Raw genomic sequence first — 23,504 nt, forward strand, 5'->3', positions numbered from 1 at the left:
TTTTCAGGCTATACATTATTTGTTTACGTTTACATTGTTTACAAACATTGGAGTAGAACAAGCTTATATTCTGGGTTCTCATGGAGTGTGACAGTTGAACTAAGCTCACGAAGCATTTATAAATTATATTCTTCAACAATCAAATGAGTAGATGTTGTTAATTTATAAGTCCAAAAATGGATGGAGTGACTAAGGATTCTAGCTTTAAACTGAGGATTCATTTGGAATGGGTCACGATCATCATACTCAAGGGAATATTGTCCAAGCACTTCTTGTTCTTGTTAACATTTGTACATAATCTAAACAGACTAGTTCATTTATTTAGTCTACTTTATTGACTAAGTGTTTGAGATAATATTGTTGACACATTTTACATTTGTATTTGTTAGGGATTCCCATTATTTCCTGTCAAGGCAGCAGCTACTCTTCCTGTGGTCCAAACATAAAGCACTTACATCACACAAATTGGAACGGAAATGGCGCCACACCAAACTGGAAGTCTTCCGACTAGCTTGGAAAGACAGTACCGTGCAGTATCGAAGAGCCCTCACTGCTGCTCGATCATCCTATTTTTCCAACTTAATTGAGGAAAATAAGAACAATCCGATGGCTTTCACTTCAGCAGTAATAAATTTATGAACTTCTTTGATGAAAAGATCATGATCATTAGAAAGCAAATTACGGACTCCTCTTTAAATCTGAAAGCTCCATTGTTCTGAGTCTGCACAACTCTGCCAGGACCTAGGATCAAGGGAGATACTAAAGCGTTTTAGTACTATATCTCTTGACACAATGATGAAAATAATCATGGCCTCCAAACCCTCAAGCTGCATACTGGACCCTATTCCAACTAAACTACTGAAAGAGCTGCTTCCTGTGCTTGGCCCTCTTATGTTGAACATAATAAACGGCTCTCTATCTACCGGATGTGTACCAAGCTCACTAAAAGTGGCAGTAACAAAGCCTCTTTTGAAAAAGCCGAATCTTGACCCAGAAATTATAAAAAACTATCGGCCTATATCGAATCTGTTGCACAGCAACTCACTGCCTTCCTGAAGACAAACAATGTATACGAAATGCTTCAGTCTGGTTTTAGACCCCATCATAGCACTGAGACTGCACTTGTGAAGGTGGTAAATGACCTTTTAATGACGTCAGACCGAGGCTCTGCATCTGTCCTCGTGCTCCTAGATCTTAGTGCCGCTTTTGATACCATCGATCACCACATTCTTTTGGAGAGATTGGAAACCCAAATTGGTCTACATGGACAAGTTCTGGCCTGGTTTAGATCTTATCTGTCGGAAAGATATCAGTTTGTCTCTGTGAATGGTTTGTCCTCTGACAAATCAATTGTACATTTCGGTGTTCCTCAAGGTTCCGTTTTAGGACCACTATTGTTTTCACTCTATATTTTGCCTCTTGGGGATGTCATTCGAAAACATAATGTTAAATTTCACTGCTATGCGGACGACACACAGCTGTACATTTCAATGAAACATGGTGAAGCCCCAAAATTGCCCTCGCTAGAAACCTGTGTTTCAGACATAAAGAAGTGGATGGCTGCAAACTTTCTACTTTTAAACTCGGACAAAACAGAGATGCTTGTTCTAGGTCCCAAGAAACAAAGAGATCTTCTGTTGAATCTGACAATTAATCTGGATGGTTGTACAGTCGTCTCAAATAAAACTGTGAAGGACCTCGGCGTTACTCTGGACCCTGATCTCTCTTTTGAAGAACATATCAAGACTGTTTCAAGGACAGCTTTTTTCCATCTACGTAACATTGCAAAAATCAGAAACCTTCTGTCCAAAAATGACGCAGAAAAATTAATCCATGCTTTTGTTACTTCTAGGCTGGACTACTGCAATGCTCTACTTTCCGGCTACCCGGATAAAGCACTAAATAAACTTCAGTTAGTGCTTCTCGCTGCTAGAATCCTGACTAGAACCCAAAATTTGATCATATTACTCCAGTGCTAGCCTCCCTACACTGGCTTCCTGTTAAGGCAAGGGCTGATTTCAAGGTTTTACTGCTAACCTACAAAGCATTACATGGGCTTGCTCCTACCTATCTTTCCGATTTGGTCCTGCCGTACATACCTACACGTACGCCACGGTCACAAGACGCAGGCCTCCTAATTGTCCCTAAAATTTCTAAGCAAACGGCTGGAGGTAGGGCTTTCTCCTATAGAGCTCCATTTTTATGGAATGGTCTGCCTACCCATGTGAGAGACGCAGACTCAGCTCCAACCTTTAAGTCTTTACTGAAGACTTATCTCTTCAGTAGGTCCTATGATTAAGTATAGTCTGGCCCAGGAGTGTGAAGGTGAACGGAAAGGCTGGAGCAACGAACCGCCCTTGCTGTCTCTGCCTTGCCGGTTCCCCTCTCTCCACTGGGATTCTCTGCCTCTAACCCTGTTACAGGGGCTGAGTCACTGGCGTACTGGTGTTCTTCCATGCCGTCCATGGGAGGAGTGCGTCACTTGAGTGGGCTGAGTCACTGACGTGGTCTTCCTGTCTGGGTTGGCCCCCCCCTTGGGTTGTGCCGTGGCGGAGATCTTTGTGGGCTATACTCGGCCTTGTCTTAGGACGGTAAGTTGGTGGTTGGAGACATCCCTCTAGTGGTGTGGGGGCTGTGCTTTGGCAAAGTGGGTGGGGTTATATCCTGCCTGTTTGGCCCTGTCCGGGGGTTTCATCGGATGGGATGGGGCCACAGTGTCTCCTGATCCCTCCTGTCTCAGCCTCCAGTATTTTTGCTGCAGTAGTTTATGTGTCGGGGGCTAGGGTCAGTCTGTTACATCTGGAGTATTTCTCTTGTCTTATCCGGTGTCCTGTGTGAATTTAAATATGCTCTCTCTAATTCTCTCTTTCTCTCTTTCTTTCTTTCTCTCGGAGGACCTGAGCCCTAGGACCATGCCTCAGGACTACCTGGCATGATGACTCCTTGCTGTCCCCAGTCCACCTGGCCGTGCTGCTGCTCCAGTTTCAACTGTTCTGCCTGCGGCTATGGAACCCTGACCTGTTCACCGGACGTGCTTGTTGCACCCTCGACAACTACTAGGATTATTATTATTTGACCATGCTGGTCATTTATGAACATTTTAACGTCTTGACCATGTTCTGTTAAAATATCCACCCGGCACAGCCAGAAGAGGACTGGCCACCCCTCATAGCCTGGTTCCTCTCTAGGTTTCTTCCTGGGTTTTTGGCCTTTCTAGGGAGTTTTTCCTAGGGAGTTTTTCCTAGCCACCGTGCTTCTTTCACATGCATTGCTTGCTGTTTGGGGTTTTAGGCTGGGTTTCTGTACAGCACTTTGAGATATCAGCTGATGTACGAAGGGCTATATAAATAAATTTGATTTGATTTGATATTGTCACGTCCTGATCAGTATAAGGGGTTATTTGTTATTGTAGTTTAGTCAGGACGTGGCAGGGGGGTATTTGTTTTGTGTTGTCGGGGTTTTTGGGTTGTGTTCTATGTTTTGTATTTATATGTTCTATTTTCTATTTTTTCTATTTCTATGTCTAGTTTATTGTTTTGACCTTCAATTGGAGGCAGCTGTTCCTTGTTGCCTCTAATTGAAGGTCCTATTTAGTAGGGGTGTTTTTTCTATGGGTTTTGTTGGTAGTTATTTCCTGTTTTGTGTTCGTGCACCTGACAGGACTGTTTAGTGTCGTTTGTTGTTTTTGTATACGTGTTTCTTTTTGTTTCCCTTCTTTAATAAAATAAGAAGATGAGTTTACACGTTCCCGCTGCGTTTTGGTCCGATCCCTACGACACCCGTGACACATATAACATTATTACACCACTACATATCTACAATACAACATGTATAACACCACCATACAACAATATCACAATGTATATGTGTCTGTACCTTTGTGTGTGTGTCTCTTCACAGTCCACGTTGATAGATTACTTTCATTGTTATGGTTATAATGGCAAATGTGTCAAGATTGTGGGCTTACAGGTAAACATTCAAATGGAACTGACAGCATTTGAGCTACTTTGCCGTTTTTGAAACAAACAGACAATCATAATATCAGTTAAAAATATCAAATTCCCAGTTCACGCTACAAAACCAAGTTGATAAGAGATTTTTTTTTTTAAACGTTCTATTTAATTCAAAAACTGTAAAAACGGTCAAAGTGAAGAACGGTTAATATGGCGCTGTCGGACCAGGCTTTAACTTCTTAACAAATCTATCATCTCCTTACTCAATGGTCCCCCCACTGCCCCCCTATCCTCTCCTTACTCATTGGTCCCCCCACTGCCCCCGTATCCTCTCCTTACTCATTGGTCCTCCCACTGCCCCCCTATCCTCTCCTTACTCATTGGTCCTCCCACTGCCCCCCCATCATCTCCTTACTCATTGGTCCTCCCACTGCCCCCCTTATCCTCTCCTTACTCATTGGTCCTCCCACTGCCCCCCATCCTCTCTTTACTCATTTGTCCTCCCACTGCCCCCCATCCTCTCCTTACTCATTGGTCCCCCCACTGCCCCCCCTATCCTCTCCTTACTCATTGGTCCTCCCACTGCCCCCCATCATCTCTTTACTCATTGGTCCTCCCACTGCCCCCCATCATCTCCTTACTCATTGGTCCTCCCACTGCCCCCCCTATCATCTCCTTACTCATTGGTCCCCCACTGCCCCCCTATCATCTCTTTACTCATTGGTCCCTCCACTGCCCCCCCTATCCTCTCCTTACTCATTGGTCCTCCCACTGCCCCCCTATCCTCTCCTTACTCAATGGTCCTCCCACTGCCCCCCTATCCTCTCCTTACTCATTGGTCCTCCCACTGCCCCCCATCATCTCCTTACTCATTGGTCCTCCCACTGCCCCCCCTATCCTCTCCTTACTCATTGGTCCTCCCACTGCCCCCCATCATCTCCTTACTCAATGGTCCCCCCACTGCCCCCCTATCCTCTCCTTACTCATTGGTCCTCCCACTGCCCCCCCATCATCTCCTTACTCATTGGTCCTCCCACTGCCCCCCTATCCTCTCCTTACTCATTGGTCCTCCCACTGCCCCCCCATCCTCTCCTTACTCATTGGTCCTCCCACTGCCCCCCCTATCCTCTCCTTACTAATTGGTCCTCCCACTGCCCCCCTATCCTCTCTTTACTCATTGGTCCTCCCACTGCCCCCCTATCCTCTCCTTACTCATTGGTCCTCCCACTGCCCCCCCTATCCTCTCCTTACTCATTGGTCCCCCCACTGCCCCCCTATCATCTCTTTACTCATTGGTCCCCCCACTGCCCCCCATCATCTCCTTACTCATTGGTCCCCCCACTGCCCCCCTATCCTCTCCTTACTCATTGGTCCTCCCACTGCCCCCCCTATCATCTCCTTACTCATTGGTCCTCCCACTGCCCCCCATCATCTCCTTACTCATTGGTCCTCCCACTGCCCCCCATCATCTCCCTACTCATTGGTCCTCCCACTGCCCCCCTATCATCTCCTTACTCATTGGTCCTCCCACTGACCCCCTATCCTCTCCTTACTCATTGGTCCTCCCACTGCCCCCCTATCCTCTCCTTACTCATTGGTCCTCCCACTGCCCCCCATCATCTCCTCACTCATTGGTCCTCCCACTGCCCCCCTATCCTCTCCTTACTCATTGGTCCTCCCACTGCCCCCCCTATCATCTCCTTACTCATTGGTCCTCCCACTGCCCCCCCTATCCTCTCCTTACTCATTGGTCCTCCCACTGCCCCCCATCATCTCCTTACTCATTGGTCCTCCCACTGCCCCCCTATCCTCTCCTTACTCATTGGTCCTCCCACTGCCCCCCCTATCCTCTCCTTACTCATTGGTCCTCCCACTGCCCCCCATCATCTCCTTACTCATTGGTCCTCCCACTGCCCCCCTATCCTCTCCTTACTCATTGGTCCTCCCACTGCCCCCCCTATCATCTCCTTACTCATTGGTCCTCCCACTGCCCCCCCATCATCTCCTTACTCATTGGTCCTCCCTCTGCCCCCCATCATCTCCCTACTCATTGGTCCTCCCACTGCCCCCCCTATCATCTCCTTACTCATTGGTGTCCCACTGCCCCCCTATCCTCTCCTTACTCATTGGTCCTCCCACTGCCCCCCTATCCTCTCCTTACTCATTGGTCCTCCCACTGCCCCCCCTATCCTCTCCTTACTCATTGGTCCTCCCACTGCCCCCCCTATCCTCTCCTTACTCATTGGTCCTCCCACTGCCCCCCTATCTTCTCCTTACTCATTGGTCCTCCCACTGCCCCCCATCCTCTCCTTACTCGTTGGTCCTCCCACTGCCCCCCATCATCTCCTTACTCATTGGTTCTCCCACTGCCCCCCATCATCTCCTTACTTATGAACTGTAACTCAGGAAAATCTTTGAAATTGTTGCATGTTGAGTTGATATTTTTTGATTCAGTATAAAAATGTGGGCACAAACAGATTGTGAATGTTAGCACCAGGTATAAACAGGGCTTTAGACAAAGTCTCGACCTAAATTGAAACTTAAAAAACAGACGCAGACAAGTTCCCCACAGAGGATTATAATCCAAACTTCCCTCTGGAATTTTTCTGACGCTACATACACACAAAACATCCTGAATGTTTCAGACGCTATGTACTCACCAAACCTTACCTCCAACACACAACACTTTACTGTATAAACAACACTGGCTTGTTAAGATTACACATTGGTTATAAAGTGGGTGGTAAAGTTCTTCTGAGAGATAAACAAACAACTACTATCTAGGATGCCTGAGGTAAATACTCTCGAGGGATGACAAGAAAAATCTAAGAAGAAAAAGGTTCTCCGAGGAAATGATCATACGTCACACAGCACTCTCCTGACTGGGAGCACCACCTGTTACAACACTCTCCTGTCTGGGAGCACCGCCTGTTACAACACTCTCCTGTCTGGGAGCACCGCCTGTTACAACACTCTCCTGACTGGGAGCACCACCTGTTACAACACTCTCCTGTCTGGGAGCACCGCCTGTTACAACACTCTCCTGTCTGGGAGCACCACCTGTTACAACACTCTCCTGTCTGGGAGCACCGCCTGTTACAACACTCTCCTGTCTGGAAGCACCACCTGTTACAACACTCTCCTGTCTGGGAGCACCGCCTGTTACAACACTCTCCTGTCTGGGAGCACCGCCTGTTACAACACTCTCCTGTCTGGGAGCACCACCTGTTACAACACTCTCCTGTCTGGGAGCACCGCCTGTTACAACACTCTCCTGTCTGGGAGCACCACCTGTTACAACACTCTCCTGACTGGGAGCACCACCTGTTACAACACTCTCCTGTCTGGGAGCACCGCCTGTTACAACACGCTCCTGACTGGGAGCACCACCTGTTACAACACTCTCCTGACTGGGAGCACCACCTGTTACAGCACGCTGCTGACTGGGAGCACCACCTGTTGCAACACTCTCCTGACTGGGAGCACCACCTGTTACAACACTCTCCTGACTGGGAGCACCACCTGTTACCACACTCTCCTGTCTGGGAGCACCGCCTGTTACAACACTCTCCTGACTGGGAGCACCACCTGTTATAACACTCTCCTGACTTGGAGCACCACCTGTTACAGCACGCTGCTGACTGGGAGCACCACCTGTTACAACACTCTCCTGACTGGGAGCACCACCTGTTACAACACTCTCCTGACTGGGAGCACCACCTGTTACAACACTCTCCTGACTGGGAGCACCACCTGTTACAACACTCTCCTGACTGGGAGCACCACCTGTTACAACACTCTCCTGACTGGGAGCACCACCTGTTACAACACTCTCCTGATTGGGAGCACCACCTGTTACAACACTCTCCTGACTAGGAGCACCACCTGTTACAACACTCTCCTGACTGGGAGCACCACCTGTTACAACACTCTCCTGACTGGGAGCACCACCTGTTACAACACTCTCCTGTCTGGGAGCACCACCTGTTACAACACTCTCCTGACTGGGAGCACCACCTGTTACAGCACGCTGCTGACTGGGAGCACCACCTGTTACAACACTCTCCTGACTGGGAGCACCACCTGTTATAACACTCTCCTGACTAGGAGCACCACCTGTTACCACACTCTCCTGACTAGGAACACCACCTGTTACAACACTCTCCTGACTGGGAGCACCACCTGTTACAACACTCTCCTGACTGGGAGCACCACCTGTTACAACACTCTCCTGACTGGGAGCATCACCTGTTACAACACTCTCCTGACTGGGAGCACCAACTGTTACAACACTCTCCTGACTGGGAGCACCACCTGTTACAACACTCTCCTGATTGGGAGCACCACCTGTTACAACACTCTCCTGACTAGGAGCACCACCTGTTACAACACTCTCCTGACTGGGAGCACCACCTGTTACAACACTCTCCTGACTGGGAGCACCACCTAATACAACACTCTCCTGTCTGGGAGCACCACCTGTTACAACACTCTCCTGACTGGGAGCACCACCTGTTACAGCACGCTGCTGACTGGGAGCACCACCTGTTACAACACACTCCTGACTGGGAGCACCACCTGTTATAACACTCTCCTGACTAGGAGCACCACCTGTTACCACACTCTCCTGACTAGGAACACCACCTGTTACAACACTCTCCTGACTGGGAGCACCACCTGTTACAACACTCTCCTGACTGGGAGCACCACCTGTTACAACACTCACCTGACTGGGAGCACCACCTGTTACAACACTCTCCTGACTGGGAGCACCACCTGTTACAACACTCTCCTGATTGGGAGCACCACCTGTTACAGCACGCTGCTGACTGGGAGCACCACCTGTTACAACACGCTCCTGACTGGGAGCACCACCTGTTATAACACTCTCCTGACTAGGAGCACCACCTGTTACAACACGCTCCTGACTGGGAGCACCACCTGTTATAACACTCTCCTGACTGGGAGCACCACCTGTTACAACACTCTCCTGACTGGGAGCACCACCTGTTACAGCACGCTGCTGACTGGGAGCACCACCTGTTACAACACGCTCCTGACTGGGAGCACCACCTGTTATAACACTCTCCTGACTAGGAGCACCACCTGTTACCACACTCTCCTGACTAGGACCTCCACCTGTTACAACACTCTCCTGACTGGGAGCACCACCTGTTACAACACTCTCCTGACTGGGAGCACCACCTGTTACAACACTCTCCTGACTGGGAGCACCACCTGTTACAACACTCTCCTGACTGGGAGCACCACCTGTTACAACACTCTCCTGACTGGGAGCACCACCTGTTACAACACTCTCCTGACTGGGAGCACCACCTGTTACAACACTCTCCTGACTGGGAGCACCACCTGTTACAACACTCTCCTGACTGGGAGCACCACCTGTTACAACACTCTCCTGACTGGAGCCCACCTTGCCTCCTGGGAGCACCACCTGTTACAACACTCTCCTGACTGGGAGCACCACCTGTTACAACACTCTCCTGATTGGGAGCACCACCTGTTACAACACTCTCCTGACTGGGAGTACCACCTGTTACAACACTCTCCTGATTGGGGGCACCACCTGTTACAACACGCTCCTGACTTGGAGCACCACCTGTTACAACATGGGTGGTAATGGAAGGGAAGGGGATACCTAGTCAGTTGTACATCAGAAAGGGAAAGGGGGATACCTAGTCAGCTGTACAACAGAAAGGGGGGATACCTAGTCAGTTGTACAACAGAAAGGGGGATACCTAGTCAGTTGTACAACAGAAAGGGGGGATACCTAGTCAGCTGTACAACAGAAAGGGGGGGATACCTAGTCAGTTGTACAACAGAAAGGGGGGATACCTAGTCAGTTGTACAACAGAAAGGGGGGGATACCTAGTCAGTTATACAACAGAAAGGGGGGATACCTAGTCAGTTGTACAACAGAAAGGGGGGATACCTAGTCAGTTGTACAACAGAAAGGGAAAGGGGGGATACCTAGTCAGTTGTACAACAGAAAGGGGGGATACCTAGTCAGTTGTACAACAGAAAGGGGGATACCTAGTCAGTTGTACAACAGAAAGGGGGATACCTAGTCAGTTGTACAACATAAAGGGGGGATACCTAGTCAGTTATACAACAGAAAGGGGGGATACCTAGTCAGTTGTACAACAGAAAGGAGAGATACCTAGTCAGTTATACAACAGAAAGGAGAGATACCTAGTCAGTTATACAACAGAAAGGAGAGATACCTAGTCAGTTATACAACAGAAAGGAGAGATACCTAGTTAGTTGTACAACAGAAAGGAGAGATACCTAGTCAGTTGTACAACAGAAAGGGGGGATACCTAGTCAGTTGTACAACAGAAAGGGGGATACCTAGTCAGTTGTACAACTGAATACATTCAACTTAAATGTGTCTTCCTCTTTTAACCCAACTGCGGAGGTTGGCTGTTCTAATTCACTGATTGGTGGAATGCATAAGACTGCTGAGGAGTATTTCTGTCTGAAATAAAGCGCTTTTGTGGGAAAAACAAATTCTGATTTGTATTTGAATTTGTATTTATATTTGATCCCACATTTGTTCCTGTCAAGACAGCAGCTACTCTTCCTGGGGTTTATCATGGATCCCCATTCGTTCCTGCCAAGGCAGCAGCTACTCTTCCTGGGGTTTATTATGGATCCCCATTAGTTCCTGTCAAGGCAGCAGCTACTCTTCCTGGGGTTTATTATGGATCCCCATTAGTTCCTGTCAAGGTAGCAGCTACTCTTCCTGAGGTTTATTATGGATTCCCATTAGTTACTGCCATGGCAGCAGCTACTCTTCCTGGGGTTTATTATGGATCCCCATTAGTTTCTGTCAAGACAGCAGCTACTCATCCTGGGGTTTATTATGGGTCCACATTAGTTATTGCCAAGGCAGCAGATACTCTTCCTGGGGTTTATTATGGATCCCCATTAGTTCCTGCCAAGGCAGCAGCTACTCTTCCTGGGGTTTATTATGGGTCCCCATTAGTTCCTGCCAAGGCAGCAGCTACTCTTCCTGGGGTTTATTATGGATCCCCATTAGTTCCTGCCAAGGCAGCAGCTACTCTTCCTGGGGTTTATTATGGATCCCCATTAGTTCCTGCCAAGGAAGCAGCTACTCTTCCTGGGGTTTATTATGGATCCCCATTAGTTCCTGTCAAGGCAGCAGCTACTCTTCCTGGGGTTTATTATGGATTCCCATTAGTTCCTGCCAAGGCAGCAGCTACTCTTCCTGGGGTTTATTATGGATCCCCATTAGTTCCTGCCAAGGCAGCAGCTACTCTTCCTGGGGTTTATTATGGATCCCCATTACTTCCTGCCAAGGCAGCAGCTACTCTTCCTGGGGTCCAGAAAAATGAAGGCAATTATATAATTTTTAAAACATTACAATACATTCACAGATTTCACAACACACTGTGTGTCCTCAGGCCCCTACTCCACCATTACCACATATCTACAATACAAAGTACAGTGCGTATGTTATCGTGTGTGTGTATGCATGTGTCTGTGCCTATGTTTGTGTTGCTTCACAGTCCCCTCTCTTACATAAGATGTATTTTTATCTGTTTTTAAAATCCAATTTTACTGCTTGCATCAGTTACTTGTTGTGGAATAGAGTTTCATGTAGTCATGGCTCTACAGTGCCTTCGGAAAGTATTCAGACCCCTTTACTTTTCCCACATTTTGTTACGTTACAGCCTTATTTAAAAATATATATTTTTTTACATTCTCAGCAATCTACACACAATACCCCATAATGACAAAGTGAAAACATGTTTTTAGAAATGTTTGCAAATATATTAAAAATAAAAACAGAAATACTTTATCTACATAAGTATTCAGACCTTTTGCTATGAGACTCGAAATTGAGCTCAGGTGCATCCTGTTTCCATTGATCATCCTTGAGATGTTTCTACAACTTGATTGGAGTCCACCTGTGGTAAATTCTGTTGATTGGACATGATTTGGAAAGGCACACACCTGTCTATATAAAGTACCACAGTTGACTGTGCATGTCAGAGCAAAAAGCAAGCCATGAGGTCGAAGGAATTGTCCGTAGCGCTCTGAGACAGGATTGTGTCGAGGCACAGATCTGGGGAAGGGTAACAAAACATTTCTGCAGCATTGAAGGTCCCCAAGAACACAGTGGCCTCCACCATTCTTAAATGGAAGAAGTTTGGAACCACCAAGACTCTTCCTAGAGCTGGCCACATGGCCAAACTGAGCAATTGGTGGAGAAGGGCCTTGGTCAGGGAGGTGACCAAGAACCTGATGGTCACTCTGACAGAGCTCTAGAGTTCCTCTGTGGAGATGGGAGAACTTTCCAGAAGGACAACCATCTCTGCAGCACTCCACCATTATTGTAGAGTATCCAGACGGAAGCCACTCCTCAGTAAAAGGCACATGACAGCCTGCTTAGAGTTTGCCAAAAGACACCTAAAGACTCTCAGACCATGAGAAACACGATTCTCTGGTCTGATGAAATCAAGATTGAACTCTTTGGCCTGAATGCCAAGTGTCACATCTGGAGGAAACCTGGCACCATCCCTACGGTGTAGCATGGTGGTGGCAGCATCATTCTGTGGGGATGTTTTTCAGCGGCAGGGACTGGGAGACTAGTCAGGATCGATGCAACAATGAACAGAGCAAAGTACAGAGAGATTCTTGATGAAAACCTGCTCCAGAATGCTCAGGACCTCAGACTGAGGCGAAGGTTCATCTTCCAACAGGACAACAACCCTAAGCCCACAGCCAAGGCAATGCAGGAGTGGCTTTGGGATAAGTCTCTGAATATCCTTGAGTGGCCCAGCCAGAGCCTGGACTTGAAAACCAATTGAACATCTCTGGAGAGAACTGAAAATAGCTTCGCAGCAACGGGACCTGCCTGATCAAGGAAGCCATTTCAAGTCTATGTGTCACGATTGTCGTAAGAACGGGACCAAGGCGCAGCGTACGTAACGTTCCACATCTTTATTATAAAGTGAAACTTCAGCAAATACAAAACAATAAACGAACAAACGAAATATGAAACAAGTGAGGTGCTCACAGGCAACTACACATAAACAAAACAAGATCCCACAAAACACAGTGGGGAAATGGCTGCCTAAATATGATCCCCAATCAGAGACAACGATAAACGGCTGCCTCTGATTGGGAACCATACCAGGCCAACATAGAAATAAAACAACCTAGATTACCCACCCTAGTCACACCCTGACCTAACCAACATAGAGAATAAAAGGCTCTCTCTATGGTCAGGGCGTGACAGTACCCCCCCAAAAGTGTGGACTCTGGCCGCAAAACCTGACTCTATAGGGGAGGGTCCAGGTGGGTATCTAGCGTCGGTGGCGGCTCCGGTGCGGGGCGAAGTACCCACTCCGCTCGCGGATCCGCCAGCATCGGTGGCGGCTCTGGTGCGGGACTTTGCCCCCGCCCAGACCACGGGTCCGGCCATGGAGCCGGGTTGAACACTGCAGCCGGACTGGGCACCGGCGCCGAGGAAGGCTCCGGCCATGGAGCTGAGTTGGCCGCCGTGCCTGGATTGGGCACCGGCGCAAAGGAAGGCTCCAGCCTTGGAGCTGGACTGGACGCTGTGCCTGGACTGGGCACCAGCGCAAAGGAGGGCTCCGGCCTGTGGACCGTCGTAGGAGATTCCGGACTGTGGACCATCGTAGGAGGTTCCGGACTGTAAACCGTCACCGGAAGCTCTGGACTGTGAACCGTCGCTGAAAGCTCTGGACTGGGGACCATCGCCGGAAGCTCTGGACTGTGAACCGTCGCCAGAAGCTCTGGACTGGGGACCGTCGCCGGAAGCTCTGGACTGGGGACCGTCGCCGGAAGCTCTGGACTGGGAACTGTCGCCGGAAGGTCTGGACTGGGAACCGTCACCGGAAGCTCTGGACTGGGGACCGTTGCCGGAAGCTCTGGACTGTTGATGCGCACTGGAGGCCTAGTGCGTGGAGCCGGTACAGGTGGCACCGGACCGGTGACACGCACTTCAGGGCGAGTGCGGGGAGCAGGCACAGGACATACCGGACTGGGGAGGTGCACTGGAGGCCTGATGCGTGGGACCGGCACAGGTTGCACCGGACTGGTGACACGCTCTTCAGGGCAAGTGCGAGGAGCTGGCACAGGACAAACTGGGCTGTGGAGGCGCACTGGAGACCTGGTGCATAGGGCCGGCACAAATCGTACCGGAACGATGACACACTTCGCATGGCGAGTGCGGGGAGCTGCCACAGGACGTACTGGGCTGTGAAGGCATGCTGGAGAATTGGTGCGTAGAGCCGGCACACATGGTACCGGACAAATGATACGCTCCTCAAGGCGAGTGCGGAGAGCTGGCACAGGACGTACAGGGCTGTGGAGGCGTACTGGAGACCTGGTGCGTGGAGCTGGCACAGTTTTTACCAGACTGCTAGCACGCTCCTCAGGACGAGTACGGAGAGCTGACTCAGGTGGCATCAAAGAGATAACACGCTCCTTAGGGCGAATGTCGTGCATCATACACCAACACAACAACTTTCTCATTTTTCTCTCCTCCAATTTCTCCATCAACTCACTGACGGTCTCTGACTCTCTCCGTTCACTCTCCTCCAATTTCTCCCTCTTCTCCCAGATCAGCTCTGGTTCGCTCCTTGGCTCCGCCGACCACCCCGTGCCCCCACCCCCAAAAAAAATAATTGGGGCTGTCCTTTGGGCTTTCCTTGTGGCCTTTCCCCGGCGTCGTTGCTGTCCTCCATTCTCTCCTTGCGTCTGCCGCCAAGGAAGGCTATCCTGTCCTGCCAGGATTTCCTCCCAAGTGCAGGATCCCTTCCCATCCAAAATCTCTTCCCATGTCCAGGATACTCTCTCCTCCTGGGCACGGTGCTTGGTCCTGTTGTGGTGGGATCTTCTGTCACGATCGTTGTAAGAACTAGACCAAGGCGCAGCATACGTAGCGTTCCACATCTTTATTATAAAGTGAAACATCAGCAAATACAAAACAATAAACGAACAAACGAAACGTGAAGCAAGTGAAGTGCTCACAGGCAACTACACATAAACAAAACAAGATCCCACAAAACACAGTGGGGAAATAGCTGCCTAAATATGATCCCCTATCAGAGACAACGATAAATGGCTGCCTATGATTGGGAACCATATCAGGCCGACATAGAAATAAAACAACCTGGATTACCCACCCTAGTCACACCCTGACCTAACCAACATAGAGAATAAAAGGCTCTCTATGGTCAGGTCGTGACACTATGATTCTTGGCAAGCAAACAATTGCCGCATTGGAACCCTGAGTGATCCGGTTTGTCCCGAAGCAAACCGTTCATTTATTTCTCCAGACAAAGAGTGCTCTATTGCCAAACTCATCTGGGACTAAATTCATTAGCTTGATGGCTAGCAGCGCTGTCAAGCAGGCTTCAATCTGTCTGTTAAGCGGGATTCCGGGACAAGAAATAACGGTCCCAACTGTTAAATGCTAACCGCATCCCGGAATCCACGCAAAAACAAGTTCAGTATTTATATTTAATGAATATTGGTTATGTTTTACTCAAAAATAACAAATCGAGTGTTTCCAGGGTATGGTGTTCAGCTGCGCACTCTGATGACGTAGGCTCTTCCCTGTGGTGAAGAGGTATGATTGGCTGGTCCTGGCTCCCCAGTGGGTGGGCCTGACTGCCAAGTGGGTGGGCCTATGCCCTCCAAGGCCCACCAATGGATGCACCCCTGCCCAGTCATGTGAAATCCATAGATTAGGGACTAATTTATTTATTTCAATTGATTTATATCCTTATATGAACTATAACTCAGTACAATCTTTGAAATTGTTGCATGTTGCTTCTATATTTTTGTTCAGTATAGACAGGCGTAGATGATTTGAAAGACACATTGTGATCAGATCTTCCTGACCACCTCAGGAACACATTGTGTCTGGATTTCAATCAAGTGTAAACAGATCTGGATTGTCAAACCATTTAAAATCATCATTATACCGGTTAGTGCATGGTGTAAACGAGGCTCAAATATGATGGTGCTTTCCATCAGATGAGATGAGATGACTACCCATCACAGGATGTTTCACTTCTCCCAGAGCAATGTGAGTAGTCATCTCATCTTAACAGATGGGAAGCACCGTCATCTTTACACACTGACTCAACTTGAAACTTGCTCAGATCTCTCCTATCCTTCAGCATACAGTATGAGAGCTCTGAGGAAGAAAGCAAACCGTCTGGGCACAGACGTCAGTTCCGCTTCTAGTTTTGATTTACATTTGGTTGAGTTGTCAACTAACGTGAATTCAATGTGAAATCAACGTGAAATATCACCATCTCATTTGATTTAGATTCAAAGTTGGGTGAAAAAAAAGTCAATTCCCTTACATTGGTTACTTTGTTTTCAAATTCAATCAGTTTTCTACATTGATCCAACGTCATAACCAGGGGGTTGGAACCAAAATTATTTTCCAATCATTTAGTTCTGAACAGAACCATTTAAATATATATATATATATAATAAAGTATTTGCAGGCTAACAATAAAATACCATTCCTAATGTGATGAGTAGACTAAGTATACTTTACAAGAAGATTTGGTCTCTGTAGTCCCTGCCATGCTGTTAATATTTCTATGAACACTATGGCATGAAATGATAGGTGTCAGGATAGGTGTCCCGCTAGCGGGACCAAAGTCGACAACATCCGGTGAATATCGAGGGCGCGCAATTGAAATAAATAATCGTAATATTAAACATTCATGAAAATACAAGTGTCTTATATCATTTAAAAGCTTAAAATCTTGGTAATCTAACTGTGTTGTCCGATTTACAATAGGCTTTACAGCGAAAGCATACCATGCGATTGTCTGAGGACAGCACCCCACATCAACATATTTTTCAACCGGCTAAGGCATCACAAAATCACAAATAGCGACAAAATAATTCACTTACTTTTGAACATCTTCCTCTGTTTGCAATCCAAAGGGTCCCAGCTACAAGATGAATGGTCGTTTTGTTAGATAAAATCCTTCTTTATATCCCAAGAAGTCTGTTTAGTTGGCGCCATCGATTTCAGTAATCCACTCGTTCAACATGCAGACAAAGGAATCCAAAAAACTACCGCTAAACTTCGTCCAAACAAGTCAAACAACATTTCTATCTAATCCTCAGGTACCCTAAAATGTAAATAAACTATAATATTTCATACGGAAAGTAGTATGTTCAATAGGAAAGGAAAATTAGTAAGCCATAGGAATTGCAATCTGGGAGCCGGAATTACATAAAAGCAAAAGGTTTCCATTGGAAGAGCCTGGGACCTCAAAAAATTGTTAAAAAAAATTCAGTTGGGTTAGGGTTAGGGTTCAGTTCTTCAGGTTTTCGCCTGCCATATCAATTCTGTTATAGTCACAGACATTATTTTAGCAGTTTTAGAAACTTCAAAGTGTTTTCTATCCAATGCTAACCATTATATCCTGGCTTCTGGGCCTGAGTAACAGGCAGTTTACTTTGGGCACGTCAGTCAGGCGGAAATTCAGGAAACTAGACCCTATCCTATATGCGATATCTACATCTAGATTCTCTACAGCCTTCTCTCTGCTATCATCAACGCTCATGGTGGGGACAGACAGCCCATCTCAGAATGGAGTGCAGTTCACAGTACATGTAGACCTATCATCAACGCTCATGGTGGGGACAGACAGCCCATCTCAGAATGGAGTGCAGTTCACAGTACATGTAGACCTATCATCAACGCTCATGGTGGGGACAGACAGCCCATCTCAGAATGGAGTGCAGTTCCCAGTACATGTAGACCTATCATCAACGCTCATGGTGGGGACAGACAGCCCATCTCAGAATGGAGTGCAGTTCCCAGTACATGTAGACCTATCATCTCATCACGGTAATATAATAGCCGAATGCAAATGTCTAATTTACACATCTTCATCTGTCTTTCGGGGGGTCACCATATTTAATTTTATTGCAACTGGAGAATTTTAAAACAGCCTAGCTCTCAAATATCGTTGCTTTAAATCAGAGCACGCACAAGAAGTCTCTCTCTCTCTCTCTCTCTCTCTCTCTCTCTCTCTCTCTCTCTCTCTCTCTCTCTCCATCAATTCCAATCAAACTACATCCAAAATAGATCATCCGTCTCAAGATACATTATAAACTGGGTGGTGCGAGCCCTGAATGCTGATTGGTTGACAGTCGTGATATATCAGACCTTATAAGCTGGTTGGTTAGAGCCCTGAATGCTGATTGGCTGACTGTTGTGATATATCAGACCATATACCACGGGTATGACAAAACATATATATTTACTGCTCTAATTACGTTGGTAACCAGTTTATAATAGCAATAAGGCACTTTGGGGGTTTGTGGTATACGGCCAATATACCACGGCGAAGGGCTGTATCCAGGCTCTCTGCGTTGCGTAGTGCGTAAGAACAGCCCTTAGCCGTGGTATATTGTCCATATACCAAACCCCCTTGGGCCTTATTGCTTAAGTATATACAGTACCAATTAATAGTTTGGACACCTATTCATTCCAGGGTTTTTCTTTATTTTTACTATTTTCTACATTGTGGAGTTCATTAGAGTTAACAGCACCTCAGATTGCAGCACAAATAATTGCTTCACAGAGTTCAGGTAACTAGCACATCTCAACATCAACTGTTTAGAGGAGACTGCGTGAATCAGGCCTTCATGGTCAAATTGCTGCAAAGAAACCACTACTAAAGGACACCAATAAGAAGAAGAGACTTGCTTGGGCCAAGAAACACGAGCAATGGACATTAGACCGGTGGAAGTCCAAATTTGAGATTTTTGGTTCCAACCGCCGTGTCTTTGTGAGATGGAGAGTATGTGAACGTATGATCACTGCATGTGTAGTTCCCACCATGAAGCATGGAGGAGGAGGTGGGATGGTGTGGGGGGTGCTTTACTGGTAACACTGTCTGTAATTTATTTAGAATTCAAGGCACACTTAACCAGCATGGCTACAACAGCATTCTGCAGTGATACGCCATCCCATCTGGTTTTCGCTGAGTGGCACTATCAGTTGTTTTTCAACAGGACAATGACCCAAAACACACCAGGCTGTGTTGTGGGTCATTAAGGGCTATTTTACCAAGAAGGAGAGTGATGGAGTGCTGCATCAGATGACCTGGCGCTCACAATCACCTGACCTCAACCCAATTGTGATGGTTTGGGATGAGTTGGGCCGCAGAGTGAAGGAAAAGCAGCCAACAAGTGCTCAGCATATGTGGGAACTCCTTCAAGACTGTTGGAAAAGTATTCATCATGAAGCTGTTTGAGAGAATGCCAAGAGTGTGCAAAGCTGTCATCAAGGCAAAGGGTGGCTACTTTGAAGAATCTAAAACGTAAGTTTTAGGCCTATATCATATATGTATTGGATATTGGCACAATCATTTGGTCTTTTTTGGACATAAAATGTCTTTAACGTAAGGATCATAAAATGTCTTTAACGTAAGGATCATAAAATGTCTTTAACGTAGGGATCATAAAATGTCTTTAACGTAAGGATCATAAAATGTCTTTAACGTAGGGATCATAAAATGTCTTTAACGTAGGGATCATAAAATGTCTTTAACGTAAGGATCATAAAATGTCTTTAACGTAAGGATCATAAAATGTCTTTAACGTAAGGATCATAAATATGTCTTTAATGTATGGCTCATCAGGCTCATGTAGCATCAGGCTTGAATTTTCGATCAAAGCTCTAATCAAATCCAGACATAGACCTATTTATATGCTTTATAATGTTTTTGAATGACACTTCCGGTTTTGGTGTGGAATACCACGTTACCTTGTTACATTGAACTGGTTAGCTATAGCTCAGTGAGTTGTTACATGGAGCTGGTTAGCTCTAGCTCGGTGAGTTGTTTACACGAGAGATGGAAAGACAAGTGTAGGGCGCGAGATACAACTGATTTTGGGGTGGGGAGAGAGCAAGAGAGGGTGGAGGAGGCTTGGCTTGGCTTGACACGCTGGGCATCTTTTGATGACATTCATTATCTGAATTAGGCCCACAGAATTATACCTACGGAAGAGTGGCATCTATGAAAGAACTTTGAATGTCTTTGAACTTCAGAGTTGTCTTCAAGTTGGACTAGAGAAGCTAGCTAGCTAACAAGCGTGTGTGTGAAGAGCGGCACCAGAATTAAAAACATGTCTTACCTTTTTGTACTTAATAAATCCAATGTGAAATGTGATAACTATAGTATCCCTAACTAGTATTGAAAAAGTGAATCAATTCTTCTCTAATTAAAAATCTCTCTCACTATCTTCTGAATCACGCTTATGACATCAGTAGGCTACAGTAGACTATGCTTCGGAGGGGAGGGGGCAGGTAGTCTACATGCACACACTGGCAAAGATTTTCAGCTGACAGGCCGACACTGGAAGAAGTTTCTAATTGACATAGGGAGGGTTTCGCAAAGGCGTTTTGTTGTGTTTTTTTGTGGGACTGGAAAGAAATGTCAGGAAAATAAAATAACGTTACTGGTTCCCATGCTTTTAAAATAAAGGTTCTGTTCCAGTACAGTATAGATCATTTTTCGTTCTTGGTTCTGATTCAGTTCTTTGAAAAATGTCTTCCTTTTCTGGTTTTCAGTTCTGTTCGATTGAACCGGTTCCAACCCCTGGTCATCACATTAGATTTTGTTTGTTGAAATGACGTGGAAACAACATTTATTGAGCCAGTCTATTGCCCAGTGGGAAATGAGTTTGTCAAATTATGAATAAATTATTTTAAAATGCATTCTCATTTCCTTATTGAATTATTGCTGCTTAAATGGTGTAAAATTGCATTCGAGCTGTAAACCTTGTACACAATAATATTTTTGTCACATTAAAGCCAGTCCTGTTCATATTCTTCAACCAACAAGCACAGGCAAAACACAGCTATTATGGATTAGGATCACAATACATGTATGAAGTTCTAGTGTCACGTAAGGCAAAACCACAGTGCTACTCGAATATATCATTTGCACAGAATGTTGGCACCCCCCACTGGCCATATATTGTAGTCCAGCTCTATGGTCTAATTAGTATCTACACAATGCTATCTACACTACAGAGGTGTTCTAGAGGAACTATCTACACTACACAGGTGTTCCAGAGGAACTATCTACACTACACAGGTGTTCCAGAGGAACTATCTACACTACAGAGGTGTTCCAGAGGAACTATCTACACTACAGAGGTGTTCAGAAGAACTATCTACACTACAGAGGTGTTCTAGAGGAACTATCTACACTTCAGAGGTGTTCTAGAGGAACTATCTACACTTCAGAGGTGTTCCAGAAGAACTATCTACACTACACAGGTGTTCTAGAGGAACTATCTACACTACACAGGTGTTCTAGAGGAACTATCTACACTACACAGGTGTTCCAGAAGAACTATCTACACTACACAGGTGTTCTAGAGGAACTATCTACACTACACAGGTGTTCTAGAGGAACTATCTACACTACACAGGTGTTCTAGAAGAACTATCTACACTACACAGGTGTTCTAGAGGAACTATCTACACTACACAGGTGTTCTAGAGGAACTATCTACACTACACAGGTGTTCCAGAGGAACTATCTACACTACACAGGTGTTCTAGAAGAACAATCTACACTACACAGGTGTTCTAGAAGAACTATCTACATTACACAGGTGTTCTAGAGGAACTATCTACACTACACAGGTGTTCTAGAAGAACTATCTACATTACACAGGTGTTCTAGAGGAACTATCTACACTACACAGGTGTTCCAGAGGAACTATCTACACTACACAGGTGTTCCAGAGGAACTATCTACACTACACAGGTGTTCTAGAAGAACTATCTACACTACACAGGTGTTCTAGAGGAACTATCTACACTACACAGGTGTTCTAGAGGAACTATCTACACTACACAGGTGTTCCAGAGGAACTATCTACACTACACAGGTGTTCTAGAAGAACAATCTACACTACACAGGTGTTCTAGAAGAACTATCTACATTACACAGGTGTTCTAGAGGAACTATCTACACTACACAGGTGTTCTAGAAGAACTATCTACATTACACAGGTGTTCCAGAGGAACTATCTACACTACACAGGTGTTCCAGAGGAACTATCTACACTACACAGGTGTTCCAGAGGAACTATCTACACTACACAGGTGCTCTAGAGGAACTATCTACACTACACAGGTGTTCTAGAGCAAAGAGGCAGACAGTGTGCACACCAGTCTTGTCCTGAAGATGGAGCCGTCTACCAACTAGGGGCCGTCTAGGAAGTTGACATACATAACCACTGAACTATCATGCTTGAATCGAAGATGTCACTTTTACATACAAGCACAATGCAGCTTGACAATGACCACGGGAGTTGTCAAGACAGCACAAACAGATCTGGGACCAAGCTATTACCATCCCCAATGCATCTCTAATTAGTGTGTGGGTGAAAGCATCACTCACTGAATCATCATATTAATCACACTCCTAATGAACAAGTGTCATATTCCAATCCTTTTTTTTTCAAAACTTCAGAAGCCTAATACATTGTACCTGGCTGGTTGAAAGAGCCATCACCAAACTGTAATGAACAATCTGTGTTGTGAGCAAATGGCCTTGCATTAAAACAGTGCTAGGTCTCAAATGGCACCCTATCTCCTTTACAGTGCACTTTCTTTTAAAAGTAGTGCACTATATAGGGTGCCATAGGGCTCTGGTCTAAAGTAGTGCACTATATAGGGAAAATGACACCCCTATTCCCTACACAGGGCACTGGTCAAAAGTAGTGCACTATAAAGGGAATAGGGTGCCATTTGGGACGTATTCCATACACTTTCCGCACCAGCGTCCAAGGCTTCATCATGCTTTGTCAATGTGAGTGCTGGCTATACAAAGGTCAACTATACAGTAGCACAAGAGATGCATCATTCAATGCTATCATTAGACAAACATAAATGATGTCAAATGATCATATCATTTTCTTTCCCCAAGGACAGGACAGGCCTGTGTCTATTCTAGCCTGGATCCCAGATCTATTTGTGCTCTATAGCAAACTCCTATAATGTGACGATGACCATAGGAGTTGGCAAGACAGCACAAACAGATCTGGGACCAGGCTAGGCTAGGGTCTATCCTCAGGCCTTTGTTGTTTCTGTAAAACAAATCATCCATTGTTTGTTGACCCCCATAATAAACAAGTAGAGTCTGTAAAGCAATGTAACACCACAGCAGCACCATGTAGGAACTTACATAATAGGAGTACCGCAATGAGCAGACATGGAAAGTCCTTGCCAATGCACACCACAGAGAACCCAGTGGTTTCATAACCATCCAGTATTACTGTAGTCTGACCTCAGAAGGGGCTAGTTCCACCATGCCAGACACAACAAAGACATCTCTCTGTGTGAGACTAGTCTCTGTCACTGCAGAGGCATAATAAAGGCAGTACGGATCCTTAATGTTCTCCGTTATATTGTGACAGTAAAACAATGTGTGTACTTCTTCTTCTTGTTCACAAGACAAG

The sequence above is a fragment of the Salmo salar genome, chromosome ssa13 (assembly GCF_905237065.1).
Source record: "Salmo salar chromosome ssa13, Ssal_v3.1, whole genome shotgun sequence".
In the NCBI taxonomy this organism is placed as follows: domain Eukaryota; kingdom Metazoa; phylum Chordata; class Actinopteri; order Salmoniformes; family Salmonidae; genus Salmo; species Salmo salar.